The sequence below is a fragment of the Salvia miltiorrhiza genome, chromosome 7 (assembly GCF_028751815.1).
Source record: "Salvia miltiorrhiza cultivar Shanhuang (shh) chromosome 7, IMPLAD_Smil_shh, whole genome shotgun sequence".
Classification (NCBI taxonomy): Eukaryota; Viridiplantae; Streptophyta; class Magnoliopsida; order Lamiales; family Lamiaceae; genus Salvia; species Salvia miltiorrhiza.
In genome coordinates, this window is record NC_080393.1 from 28961753 (window position 1) to 28976079 (window position 14327).

The following is a 14327-nucleotide window of genomic DNA, read 5'->3' on the forward strand; positions in this document are numbered from 1 at the left end:
AGATCCATATTGTTGTTTTATGAATGATCTTCACTTATGGGAAACGATTATTCATGCTTCTCCATGTTTTCCTTGACTAATCTTCGAAATTATTAGCTTCGTCTCTTACATAATTCCTTTTCTTATTATGTTTAATGCAATCGTGCTAACATATCTTCTGGTGGTAGCTCTGCTTGTATTTATCCCTGGGTATTTTGCGTCTGTGGAAGTTTTATTGAGGGCTCTGTTTTCTCAATCTATACTCTGGGTTTATTTCCCCGAGTGTAGAATTACTTGGAAGGGAATTTTTTAACGGTCTCTGCACCGGAAACCGGGATTTCTTATTGGATTTCTTACATTGGGACTCCAATCGGTAATAAGGGGTTTATTCTTTCGTCGTTAGAATGGTTTCTCACTTTGTTTATGTGTAGGTACCATGGGATCATCAGATGCACACCGCAACCTAGAAAGGGAGTTCGACTCCGCTGCTCTCACCACTGAGATGCCACCTTCATTGTTCCCGGGCCTCCAGGGCAATACTACCTTCACTGCCCCACCAGGGTTTCAGGCTATCCCCGCCACTCCGTTGACTGGGTTGAATGCAAGCCTCCAGAGATCTGCTCTGGTGACTCCAGGATCTGACATGCCATGCTTAACTCCCGCGTCTGGAGCGGGACAAATCACGTTTGGATCGATGGAACAGATGATGGCGCTGCTTCACTACTCCGCTGTGCGTCAGGCACTAGGAACTCCCATGTTGTCCGCTGTTCCCACTGTAGCTCCACTGGGAGGAACGGCTACTCTGCAGGGCGCTGAGGCCCCACCTCCCGCTGCTCAGGAGGTAAACACTTTAGCAATCAACAAACAAGCTGCGATGCCTCTGGAAGTGCAAGGGGACCCGGCTGACAGGGAAGTGGAAAGAAGACCAGAGGGGAGTCGGGTCAGACTCAACAGTGTTGTGAGAAAGGAGAGGGTTGACGAGTCTGATAGTCAGTCCGTCTCCTTGGTGTTCGAAGAAGAGAGACCGAGGGAGAAAGCTCGGCTAAAAAACCAAGTGTCTCAGCTGAAACATCAACTCCAGGATCTGGAGGAGTCAGTGAGGGAGAAATCCCGAAGGGAGGACAGGGAACAAAGGTCAGGAAAATCGCACCGGGTGGAAAAGTCCCATCGATCGGAAAAATCACGCTACACAGAGAGGTCAGAGGAAAGAGAGCCGGAGTATTCCTCTGGCAAACATGAATATAGAGTCCACAAGCGCCACGCTCATGAAGTACCCAGGGACAGAAGGGAACAGGGGAGGCATAAGGGGGACAAGAGAGCTAAGACATCGAGGTTCCACCCGATCCACAACCGCAGTCCTTTCTCGGACGATATTTTGGCAGATGCCTTACCTAGAAGCTACAAGCCCATCTCACTGGATTACGATGGCACTACCGATCCGGAGGTACACCTCAATCGGTTTGAAGGTTTGGTTACGTTGCACATGTACACGGAGGGCATCAAGTGCCGGATCTTCTCCACTACCCTTACTGGACCAGCCCAGTTATGGTTTGGGACGCTGCCCCCAAATTCCATTCACTCTTTCGAAGAATTACAGACTCGTTTTTTGCGTCAGTTCGCGAGTTCACGGAGGGTAGGAAAATCAGCCCTTTCGCTGATGGATATTAAGCAGGAGCAGGGAGAAACGCTTCGGGAGTACACAGCAAGGTTTAACCTTGCCGCTCTGGAGGTGCCAGAGGCAGAATCGCAAATTAAAAACTGCGCCTATGTCAGAGGACTCAGGCCAGGGATCTTTTTTGACGAATTACAAATTCGATCAGCAAGGGATTTTGATGACATCATGGCAAGGCTGCCGGGGTATCTACAGTTGGAGGACGCCAAAATGGCGAGGAAGGTGGAAAATGAGAAACACAGAGTCAAGAAAGCTGAGGAAGCACCCGAACGACAAAGACAGCAAGATAGGGCCCCGTTCAGAGGGTTACCTCCGAGAGTACTCCCACCCCAGGGAGGAATGCCGCCCCAGCAACAGCGCACTGTGAATGAGGTTACGCGGTTCGCCGAATACACGCCCTTGATTAAACCACAAGAAGAAATTTTTCATCTGATAAAGGATCAGCCGTTCTTTAGGGCACCGGGGACCTACCGGACTGGGCCGCCGCAGGAAGGGCCTAACAATAAGTTGTGTGAATATCACAATGCCTTCGGGCATTATACTAAATATTGTGGACACCTTAAGCACCAATTGGAGTTATTGGTGCGCCAGGGATGTCTCGACCACTTCATTGACAGGGGAAATGAAGGTCAGAGGAGGACTGATCAGAGGGATCAGCGGGATCAAAGAGATCAGCGAGATCAGAGGGATCAAAGAAATAACCGGGATCAGCGACGAGAGCAGGGGAACAACAACAGAGATCGCAGGCTCGATGATAACCAGGATAATCGCAGAGAAGGGGCAGACAGACAAAATCTTCCTCCCCCCCCATATAGAAGGGAAGTTCACATGATTTGCAGGGAAAACGGGATGCCCACATCAAATAGGGCTAAAAAGCAAGTCGTCAGAGCAGTCAAAGCAGGGTATTATCCTAAACGGGTCATGGAAGTCACCAGTGCGGCAGAGGAGCCGGCAATCACTTTTGGAGCAGAGGATATACGCACATTAATGTATCCACATGATGATGCGCTGGTCATCACGGCAGACATCGCCGGCTGCATTATTCACCGTATTTTCGTGGATTCGGGCAGCGCTGTAAACATCTTGTACAAGGAATGTCTCCAAAATATGGGAATTAACGCTCATGTTGAGCCGACAAATGCTCCTCTGTTTGGGTTTGGAGGAGAGATGGTCATGCCCCTAGGGTATGTAGAGCTGCCGTTGATCCTTGGCAGTACAGTGGCGGGCAACAAAACAAGGATGGTACGTTTCTTAGTGGTGGATATGCCCAAACCCTCGTACAATGTCATACTCGGCCGGCCCGCCTTGACGGCGTTCAAGGCGGTTATCTCTTTGTTTCACCTAAAAATGAAGTTTCCAATCGAGGGTGGAAGAGTGGGAGAAGTGTGTGGCGATCAGACGACATCAAAAGCATGCCACGTGCAAATGCTCACACAGTCAGCGGGGCAGAAAAGGGAAAGATGGACAGAGGGGTCGAACGCCCGGAAGAGGGGGAAAGTGGGCGAGGTGCATGCCCCAGCAGAAGAACGCCAAGAGTTGGCAGATTTATTAAAAGACAGAAACTCCACAGAGAAAACCGCGCTGGTGTCCACTAGCGATGTTTGCAATATGATAGAGTTATTTCCAGGGAAAGAGGGTTTCCAGACTAAGATTGGATCGGCCATGAGTGATCAAGTCAGAGAAGAGCTCATTGGTTGTCTTCGACGAAATGCGGATGTGTTCGCTTTTAGTACCTCAGATTTGAAGGGAATCGATAGAGGGTTGGCGGAGCATTGCCTCAACGTGGACCCTAAGGTCAAGCCGGTAAAACAACGGACAAGGAATTTTGGGGCTGAAAAGGACGCTGCCATCAGAGAGCAGGTCTATGAATTATTGAAAGCTGGGCATATTGTAGAAGTACAATACCCAGAGTGGATCTCAAACGCAGTGATGGTACCCAAGAAAACGAACACCTGGAGGATGTGTGTGGACTTCCGAGATTTAAACGCTGCTTGTCTGAAGGACCACTATCCTCTGCCGAGGATTGACCAATTGGTGGACTCCACTTCAGGATGTGCCTTATTGTCCATGATGGATGCATACCAAGGGTATCATCAGGTAAAGATGAACAGGGGAGACATCGCCAAAACGGCCTTTGCCGTCTGTTGTGGCGTATATGGGTGGAAGAGTATGCCGTTCGGTCTGAAGAATGCAGGAGCCACATATCAGCGGATGATGGAGAAAATTTTCAAAGAACAGCTTGCTAAGAATATTTCAGTATACGTAGACGATATGCTCGTACGGAGTAACAGGGCAGAGGACCATGTGGCGGATCTGGAAGAAATCTTCACGGTAGTCAGAGATCACAGACTTATGTTGAACCCAGCCAAGTGCACTTTTGGGGTCACAACAGGGAAATTCTTGGGGTATAAAGTCACGCCAGCAGGGATTGAGGTCAACGCCGACAAGGTCAAAGCTATTTTGGAAATGACACCGCCTAGAGGAATCAAGGAGGTGCAGACTCTGAACGGGCGTATCACTGCCCTAAGCAGGTTTATATCGAGATCGGCAGAACGGAGCATGCCGTTTTTCAGAGTGTTGAGGAAGGGAGCCAAGTTTTTGTGGACAGAGGAATGCCGCGCAGCATTTGAGGATCTTAAAGTATACCTAGCGAAACTCCCAACCCTGACCAAGCCGGTCCCGGGAGAAACGTTGTATTTATACATAGCTATGGGGGAGGAGTCAATCAGCTCTGTGCTAATCAGAGAGGAAGGAAGTCATCAGAGACCTATCTATTTTGTCAGCAGAATTATACAGGGCCCTGAGCTCAACTACACAGAGATCGAGAAGGCGGCTCTGGCGGTCATGATCACGGCAAGAAAGCTGAGGCCTTATTTCCTTTCACATCGAGTGGTGGTACGCACGTCTCTACCTTTTAAACAAGTTTTGGGGCGCGCGGATTTGTCGGGAAGAATGGTCAAATGGGCTGTGGAACTAGGGGAATACGATGTAGAGTACGAGCCACGAACGGCGATCAAGGCGCAGGCATTGGCAGACTTCATACAAGAAACAACTCGGCGTCCCATACCAGAGTTCTGGGTGGCTTATGTGGATGGGTCAGTGACAAAAGAGGGGTGCGGAATCGGGGTTTATATTACTTCGCCAGGTTATGGGACATACCAGTTCGCCATCAAATTCACCTGTCGGTTATCTAACAATGAGGCGGAGTATGAGGCCGTGGTCAGAGGAGCTCATATCCTATCAGAGCTTAAAGCTGAGTGCGTTATTATAAAGACAGACTCCCAGCTGGTTGCACAACAGTTTTCGGGAGGTTACAGTGTCAAGGATCAGAGGATGAAGGCGTACCATACCAAAATTAGCGAAATAAAAGAAAAATTCATGGAGTTCAAGCTCGAACAGATTTCTCGGGAAGAAAACACGAAGGCCGACCTACTGGCGCGCATGGCTAGCGCAGTTGAGCAAACTTGGAGCGACGAGATCATTTTACTTTGTGACACCAGAGAGATGGAAACTTCGTAGGTATTCTCGGTAGAGATCAGAGATGATTGGCGGGCTCCGATTATACACTTTCTGAAGACAGGGGAACGCCTAAGCAGAGAGTCCAACCAGAGGGCTCGCTATGAAAATTACTGCCTAATCAACGATCAACTTTTCAAAAGATCTTTTACTCAACCTCTGCTAAAATGTTTATCGCCAGAGGAAGCTAACTTTGCTCTGAAAGAGATTCATGCAGGTTGCTGCGGCGGGCATACCGGATTTCGAGACCTTGTACGCAAGATAATTCGGGCAGGTTTTTATTGGCCTCACATCAACCAGGAAGCCAGAGAGTTTGTCCGCAAGTGCGAAGCTTGCCAGCGGCATGCCGGGAAAATCAACATACCAGGGGAGCCCATGGGTGTAATGTACGCTGCTTGTCCGTTCAATAAATGGGGCATTGATATAGTCGGGAAGCTACCTACAGCACCTGGAGGGAAATGCTTTCTCATTGTGGCAGTGGACTATTTTTCCAAATGGGTCGAAGCTGAGGCCGTGAACAAGATCGATGAAGTTACAGTGGAACGTTTTATCTGGAGGAATATCTGTTGCAGATTCGGAGTGCCACGCATTATCGTGTCTGATAACGGGACTCAGTTCACGGGGCAAAGGATCGCGGATTTCTGCGACCGAATGGATATCACACAGCGGTTTGTCTCGGTGGCTCATCCACAGGCAAATGGACAAGTGGAATTGGCTAATAGGACCATATGTGAGGGTATCAAGAAGAGGCTAAATCAGAGCAGAGGGAAGTGGGTGGAGGAGCTGGATACCGTTCTCTGGGCTTACCGAACTAGTCCAAAAACGGCGACAGGGGAGGCACCATTCACACTGGTGTATGGATCCAATGCGGTGATACCAGCAGAGGCACGACTAGAATCATACCGGATCACCACGTATGACACTGAGCACAATGAGGAGCTCCGCCGAGCAGAGCTGGACTTGGTGGAGGCACAGAGGGAGGAAGCCCGGGTCAGAGCGGCCAAATACAAAGGCATTATCAAAGCAGGATATGACAAGAGAGTCAGAGTGAGGAAATTGGCCAAGGGTGATTTGGTTCTCAAACGAGCTGATGCGTTGAAGGCGGTGGGCAAGTTCGAAGCCAATTGGGAAGGACCATACATCATCACAGAGGTCTTGGGAGGCGGTGCATACATACTGTCGGATTCAGACGGCAGAACTCTCCCTAGGCCATGGAATATAAACACACTTAAAAAGTTCTATGTATAACTGCTTCTTAGCAGGAATGACCGCTTTGTAGACCGGATACTCTTTTTCCCCACAGGGGTTTTAACGAGGTCCGGGGCCATAATATCAATAAAACAGATATGTGGTTCTAGGGAATTCCCTGGTGTTGTGTTTGTTTATTTCAATTTTTGTTTTCTTACATTACATATGCTACCTAACATGTTCGTGCAGAGCACTGCACATGTCACCAGAGGGGGGAGTAGGGTGTATACCCATAATCCTCAATTTTTAAATTCAAAATGCAAACTGCTTCTTAGCAGGACAAGGGAGAAACAAATACAAAAACTGCTTCTTAGCAGGTCCAAGGGAAAGCAAGCATCAGGGATGGACGTCTTTTCTTCCATGATCCAACACTCTGAGTTCTTCTTCGTGGCTAGGATACGCACACCTCTCAGATCTACTTCAACTTCACTTTGTGTCTGCAGAATATCAAGGAAAATAGCAAGTCAAAATGCTACAAAAAAGAAATACAGAAGAGGAACAAACCAAGGGTCAGATCTGAGGAACCAACGCTCAGATCTGAGGAATCAACGCTCAAATCAGGGAAGTCAACGTCTAGATCTGGGAAGCCTGGTTATAAAACACTCAAGCAAGGGAACTCCACTCGTTACAACCACGAAGTTAGAGATCTACACCAGAAGCACAGGGGAAAAGGCGGAGACCTCAGGGATGTGAGTGTTTAGAGGGGAAATTCCCTTACCTGAGTGCCTTACAACTGATCTAGGGAGGCAAAACATCAACAGAATTCAGGGTTGGAAGGATCGGAAGAGGATATATATAGAGGCGATACTGGGCTTAGAAAATGGGCTAAGAAATAATGGGCCTACGCGAGCTTATGGGCCGGAGAAGGGTGTAAGAAATAACTGGGCCAACATGTTCATAACAGAGTATTGCACATGTCACCAGAGGGGGGAGTAGGGTGTATACCCGTAGGTCCCAATTTTTAAATTCAAAAAAAAAAAAAGCGCTTCTCAGCAAGACTAGGGCAAATCAGAGGAATTACGCTCCACTGGAGCAGAAGGGTCACGCTCAACCAGAACAGAGAGGTTGCTGACAATCGTAAGCCGCGAAAGTTGGTTGTGCCACTCGGGCCCTCCATGCTCCGCGCAGAGGTTGCTGACAATCGTAAGCCGCGAAAGTTGGTTGCGCCAGTCGGGCCTTCCATGCTCCGCGCAGAGATAGCACTTAATCGTAAGCCGCGAAAGTTGGTTGCACCCCCCGGGTTTTCCATGCTCCGCGCAGAGGTTGCTTTAACCGTAAGCCACGAAAGTTGGTGGCACCCCCCGGGTCCTCCATGCTCCGTGCAGGGTGTTCTTTCAATCGTAAGCCGCGAAAGTTGGTCGTGCCAACCGGGCCTTCCATGCTCCGCGCAGAGGTGGCACATAATCGTAAGCCGCGAAAGTTGGTTACACCCCCCGGGTCCTCCATGCTCCGCGCAGAGGTTGTCCTTAACCGTAAGTCACGAGAGGTGGTGTGCACCCCCCGGGTCTGCCAAGCCTCGTGCAGGGTGTCCACTTAACCGTAAGCCATGAAAGCTGGTTGCACCCCCCGGGTATTCCAGGCTCCGTGCAGGGTGGACCTTTAACCGTAAGCCACGAAAGTTGGTCGCACCCCCCGGGTCTTCCATGCTCCGTGCAGGGGGTTACTATTCAATCGTAAGCCGCGAAAGTTGGTCGCGCCATCCGGGCCTTCCATGCTCCGCGCAGAGGCGGCACATAATCATAAGCCGCGAAAGTTGGTTACACCCCCCGGGTCCTCCATGCTCCGCGCAGAGGTTGTCCTTAACCGTAAGTCACGAGAGGTGGTGTGCACCCCCCGGGTCTACCAAGCCTCGTGCAGGGTGTTCATTTAATCGTAAGCCGTGAAAGTTGGTCGTGCCACCCGGGCCTTCCATGCTCCACGCAGAGGGTTACTATTTAATCGTAAGCCGTGAAAGTTGGTCGTGCCACCCGGGCCTTCCATGCTCCACGCAGAGGGTTACTATTTAATCGTAAGCCGTGAAAGTTGGTCGTGCCACCCGGGCCTTCCATGCTCCACGCAGAGGGTTACTATTTAATCGTAAGCCGTGAAAGTTGGTCGTGCCACCCGGGCCTTCCATGCTCCACGCAGAGGGTTACTATTTAAATCGTAAGCCGCGAAAGTTGGTCGCACCCTCCGGGTCTTCCATGCTCCGCGCAGAGTGCTCAAGCATGGATGGGAAGCAGCGTGGATGGGAAGCACGAAAGCGCCAGCAAAGAAATCAACCAAATCCTCGTCAGAGGAGGCGATGAAATCCTTTCCAGATGAATCAACCAAATCCTCGGCAGAGGAGGCGGTGAAATCCTTCCTAGAAGAGTTAGCCAAATCCTCGCCAGAGGAGTCATCTCAACCCTCGCCAGAGGAGTCATCTCAATCCTCGCCAGAGGAGTCATCACAATCCTCGCCAGAGGAGCCATCAGAATCCTCGTCAGAGGAGTCATCAGAATCCTCGCCAGAGGAGTCATCTCAATCCTCGCCAGAGGAGTCATCACAATCCTCGCCAGAGGAGCCATCAGAATCCTCGTCAGAGGAGCCATCAGAATCCTCGCCAGAGGAGTCATCAGAATCCTCGTCAGAGGAGTCATCAGAATCCTCGCCAGAGGAGTCATCAGAATCCTCGACAGAAGAGTCATCAGAATCCTCGACAGAAGAGTCATCAGAATCCTCGCCAGAGGAATCATCAGAATCCTCGCCAGAGGAGTTGTCAAAATCCTCGCCAGAGGAATCGTCAGAATCTTCGCCAGAAGAGTCATCAACAAGCAACGAAAACAATACAGGCAATAAGGATAAAAGAAGCAAGGAAGGGAAGGAAATCTCATTAAAACGTGCCCGGAGGGCATAGCTACACATCAAAATTTGAGGGTAAATATTCAGCTTATACGAATCAAAGAGTTACAAAAATTTCTTTTGATAAAGACAGGAAAGAGGTAAGGAGCATCAAGAGGGAGGGACAGAGACAGCTGGGGCAACAGCAGAGGAGACAGGAGCAGAAGCAGATGGAATTAGGGAAGGAGCACCACTTGCAGAAGCATGGCCAGAAACGGTCTTCTCAGTGAACACGGGCAACGGGCCAGTCTCCACCGGTTGGGGAAGACGCACTCCCAAACCCAACAACTTGGCAACTTCCTGCACATACAGATCCTCATCTTGGTACAGGTCGAACAGCTGTTCCACCGCAGCAGAGGAAGAGGCAGAGTCGGTGAAGGCAGAAGCCGCTAAATCAGAGGGCAGAGGGGGCTCTAGGCCGAACTGAGAGAATGTTCGGGTGCTCTCGCCAGAGGGATCCCATAGCCGGTTCACAAAGTTCATTAGGGAAGCAGAGAACGCAGGCGCATATGTGGGAGCAGAGGGCAGCGAGTCAGATCCAATCCCAAGAGAAAAGTAGGGAATGGCCTTCTCTAGCACTGGATACCACCACTCTGGCTTCTCTGGAGAGTGTTCAGGGATGCCCATCCGTTTGTTTATCTCCTCGTCTTGGAGGTTATCCATCAGGGCTCTGAAATTCAAAGTGGCAAGTTGTTTTGGGGTGGCCCCCGCCATCTCCAATGCTTTGGAAGCTGTTTGCTCTATCACATAAGCGAAAAGAGGTCCGAAATCTGCCAAGTATTCGGGAGTCTTTTTGAAAGACTCCAGAGTGCCTTCCAGCATCACCCCCAGGAAGTGTTGGCCTCGCGGAGACAAGAAGTACTCCAGGCGTTGATCTCGAGCCCCCAGGACGTACGCACGGTTCTGAGCTTCCACAAGTATCCTCTTCCAGCCCCGCCTGGCTTCTTCGTAGTCTCTTTCATAATCAGCTTTAAACTTGGCCAGGCATTCATGGCTCTCTTTTGTGGTTCTCGACAATTCGGAGGCCAAGGACGCCTTCTCCACTTCCATCTGAGCTAATTTAGCTTTCAACTCATTAACCTCCGCTTCAGCCTTGCTTAGGCGCTCCACAACTCCAGCAACATCATCATCGCGTTTAGCGACGTCCGCTTGCTCTTTCTCTCTCTCTTTTTCAGACACATCATAATCATGAATACACTTGACAGCTCCCCAGATCCCGGATTCCATCTGCAAGGAAAACAAAAGGGGTAATGACAGAGCAATCAAAAGGTTAGTAACTTAAATTTTCTATGACAAAAATACAAGGGGCAGGATACCTGAAGAGCCAGCTGGCACAACTTAGTAGCCAAAGCCCCGCGCGTCAGCGCCTCCATCTTTTCCTGATCCTGAGAATGGACACGAGCTATCAAAGCATCAATTAATTTCTGCCCCGACAGACTCGAAATCGGCCCAGGAACAAGATCCTCTGGTTCGTCAGCCGAGGGCACCACAGCTTTGCCCTTACCCTTTCCACCGGCAGAGGGGAGAGCCTTGGAACCACCAGCTGACTTCTTCGCTGGCCCTTTGCCCTTGTCCCCAGCAGGAGTGAGAATCTTCACACCACCAGCGGACCTCCTCGCTGGCTCTGAGGACTTGCCAGTCTTTCTCAGGCTTTCCTGTTTCTCCTTCTCACCCATGGAGATCAGGGAACCCCTCTTCCTCTTCTTTGTAAGATCAGCAAGGGTGGCATCGGGAGCCGAATCAGGTGAAGGAACCTCATCAGTAATATCCGCGACTTGGATATCTTCTTCACGGGTGCCAGTGACATCACCAACGCTGGAGTGTCTACCCCTGCGAACAAGGGCCCCCGCATCAACTTCCTCCGCATCAAAGGGGCGCGAAGCTTCCACATTTCTCTCTGGGATCTCAACTACAGGGGGAATAGGGATCAGTGCGGACCCAGCAGGTTGCTCCGAGGGACTTGTTCCGGAAGCAGAACCGCCCAAGCCATGTGCTCCGCGGCCAGCAAGAGAAGGGGTGTCAGGCAAATTGTCCCCACATTTCGATCTCCAAGACATATCTGCAAACCAAAATTTTACACCATTAAAAGCAGGGTAACAAGAGCTAATGTATTTTCTAAATGTATATTTTTTACCTATTGATCTCTCTGGATACAGGGGAAACAGACCATTATATGCCAGAGAGGAGTTGTTCTCGGCCAGGTACCTACAGTCTAGAGGGTGGGCCTTATTCATAGCATTAAGGTGAGCTATAATATTCTGGTCACGAGTAGAAGGGACTTCAGAAGAGGCTGGTTTATAAGTAGTGCGACTTGTATGCCATTCCAGCTCCGAAGCACCATAATCGCGCCAGTTGCCGAAAGGGGTGCGCACATAACAATAATACTTCAGGAAACCCTTATCGAAAGAATTCAGAGAGGAAAGGAAGGTGGTAGGATATTTCGGGTGAGCAGCAAAGCTATACAGGGGATTGCCCTGCATGCGGAGAGTCTGGGTCTGACAGAACAATTTGGCGGTGTCTCCAACACCGTGAGCTCGGCACAAAACATGAAAGGCATATAATCTTCGAATGGCAGAAGGAGCGACTTGAAAAAAGGGGATGTGAAAATAGTTACAAACATCAACCAGCAGAATAGGAGGAGGGAGTCTCAAACCAGCATCTATTTGAGCTTTCCAAACAACTATCACCTTGGGATGACGAAGGCTTTCAGGAGGCGTTGAATCCTTACAAAAGGCCTCGAATTTTAAACCATCAGGACGCCTACATTTGCTTTTCAATTTTTCCACCTCCGCGACACTAAGGCGGGATGGAGGAATACGTTTGGGGGGTAGGCGGGGCTTTTTCCCTTTTTTCCTAGGAGGAGAAGGAGGGGGTGCAGTTTGAGATTCGTCAGAAGTAGAGGGGGAAGGAAGATTTTCAGGATCTTGCCGCGATGGGGAGGAAGATGAAGGGTCTTGGGCAGAAGGAGAGGGCGAGCGAGAGGGTTGAGGGGCGGAGGTGCAGGCCATGATGGGAGATGCCAACCCTAGGGTTTCTAGCACGCTCAATCAGAGCACCAACAGTTATACCACTACACTACGATTAAATACAAAATTGCAGTGAAAAGGATACACGAGTTACCTAGACCGGAAAAAGATGGACGGTAAAACCTGGAGCGGAAGGGTCGTGGGAGAATGCCGGAACAGTGAGGAAATCGCCGGAAAATGCAGAAAATTCGCTCGGAAGACTTGGAGAAGAAGAATAGTGAAAAAAGAGGAGTTCGAATCGGCTAAGTAAGATTGTACGCGGGTAACCACCAACACGCGGGATGAACGGCACGTGGCATACGGAAGAAATCAACGGATGGGAATTTATACGGAAAGGCGAAAGGACGCAAAGGTTAAAAAGTAACCTCGGGTACGGGGAAAATACTGTAGATTGGGCAGACATTTAATGCGGATGACATCATCCACGCGGGCGAGTCCTCTGACTAGTTGCATCTCTCCAGAGTGAACTAGCCAGACCAGGGGGTGGGAGTAACAAAAACGCCAGAGAACAATTTACAGGGCTTCTTTTTATTCTCTCATAATTTCAAAATGCTTATGTCTTTATGATTTACAGGGGCCAAGGAAAATAACAAAGCTTTGATGCTGATAGCACACCACTGGTTGAACACGAAGAATACCCGGTTCAACCAGACTAGAGGGGGGAGTGGTTGGTGAGGAGCAATATATGCAGAGTAGGGAGAGAGTACAAATCAGAGGAACCACTCTCATCAGAGGAGCCGTATGGGTCAGAAGAACCATTTATACCAGAAGGATTTCATCCATCAGAGGAATGACTCTAGCCAGAGGAGTCATCTGCACCAGAGAAGTCATTCTTGACAGAGGAAGCCCTCTCCTCCAGAGAAATCATCTGCGCCGGAAAGGTCATCATCGTCAGGGAGGTCATCGTCATCAGAAAAGTCAACTCCATCAGAGAAGTCACTACCGCCAGAGGAGACGCCCTTGCCAGAGAGGACGTGTTTACCAGAGGAGTCCCTCATGCCAGAGATGTCAATATTACCAGAGAAGACGCCTTCGCCAGAGAAGACATTTCCATCAGAGGAGCCAATAAACGCGCGGGAAGGTCTCCCACGTATTATCGAAATTACCAACGTACCCTTCCACCACGCAGGACGCATGCACCGAAGATGTTTTTACTATTTTACCCCTCCGCTTGTAAATCTATAAATAGGGTCCGAGCTCGTGTATTATTACTTACGCTATCTCATATTTTTAATACAACAGTCATTTTTCTCTCTCGTATTAAGTTTCCGATCATTCTACTTCGCTCTTTCCGATCAGTTCCAATAGGTATAGTTTACTGTTTCATCGTGTAGTTTTAGGTGTTGGTTTCATTAAACACCATAATTAAATTAATCAAGCTCAATTTAAATTAATAATTAAGAGCTCAAATAATTTAAATAGATATAAGCCCAAATTAATTAGATAAATTAAGTCTATCATGTTTTTCTTTGAATAAGGCCCAAACAATTTAATTAAAATAGGCCCAAATCCTTATTAAAATCGGCCCAAGTCTCGCCCCAAACAATTAATAAAATCGGCCCAAACAATTTAATTAAATCGGCCCAAACAATTTAATTAAATCGGCCCAAGAGGGAGCCCAACATTAAAAAAAATCGGCCCAAACCCGGCCCAATTCCTAACCTAAATATACACACACAATTACACCTCCCAACACACACACAAGCTGCGCCTCCCTCTCTTCTTTCTCACTCTCTCTCTCGGACCTCTCTCTCTCCCGACTCTCTCTCTGCTCTCTATCGTTTTCTGCCGCCGCCGCTGCCGTTCAACGACGCTGTCGCCGCCGACGAGCGGCGCGGCCTCTCCTTCTCTCTCCCTGAACTCTTCCCCCCTCTCTTCTCCTCCCTCGGTCTCACTCTTCTCACTGACTCACACACACACGCACGCAGACACGGCGAAAGCCGCGCCGCCACGTCGTCCTCCCCTTCGCCGGTGGACAGACGGCCAGGAGCCGCCACCGTCGCCGGAGAGCCCAGGTAAAACCC

The 14327-nt window shown here is 49.6% G+C and overlaps 1 pseudogene; it reads left to right on the forward strand.

Moving 5' to 3' along the window:
• Window positions 1-10951: 10951 nt before the first annotated feature.
• LOC130994050 (ureide permease 1-like) overlaps window positions 10952-14327 on the forward strand; it is a 4956-nt pseudogene continuing 1580 nt past the window's right edge.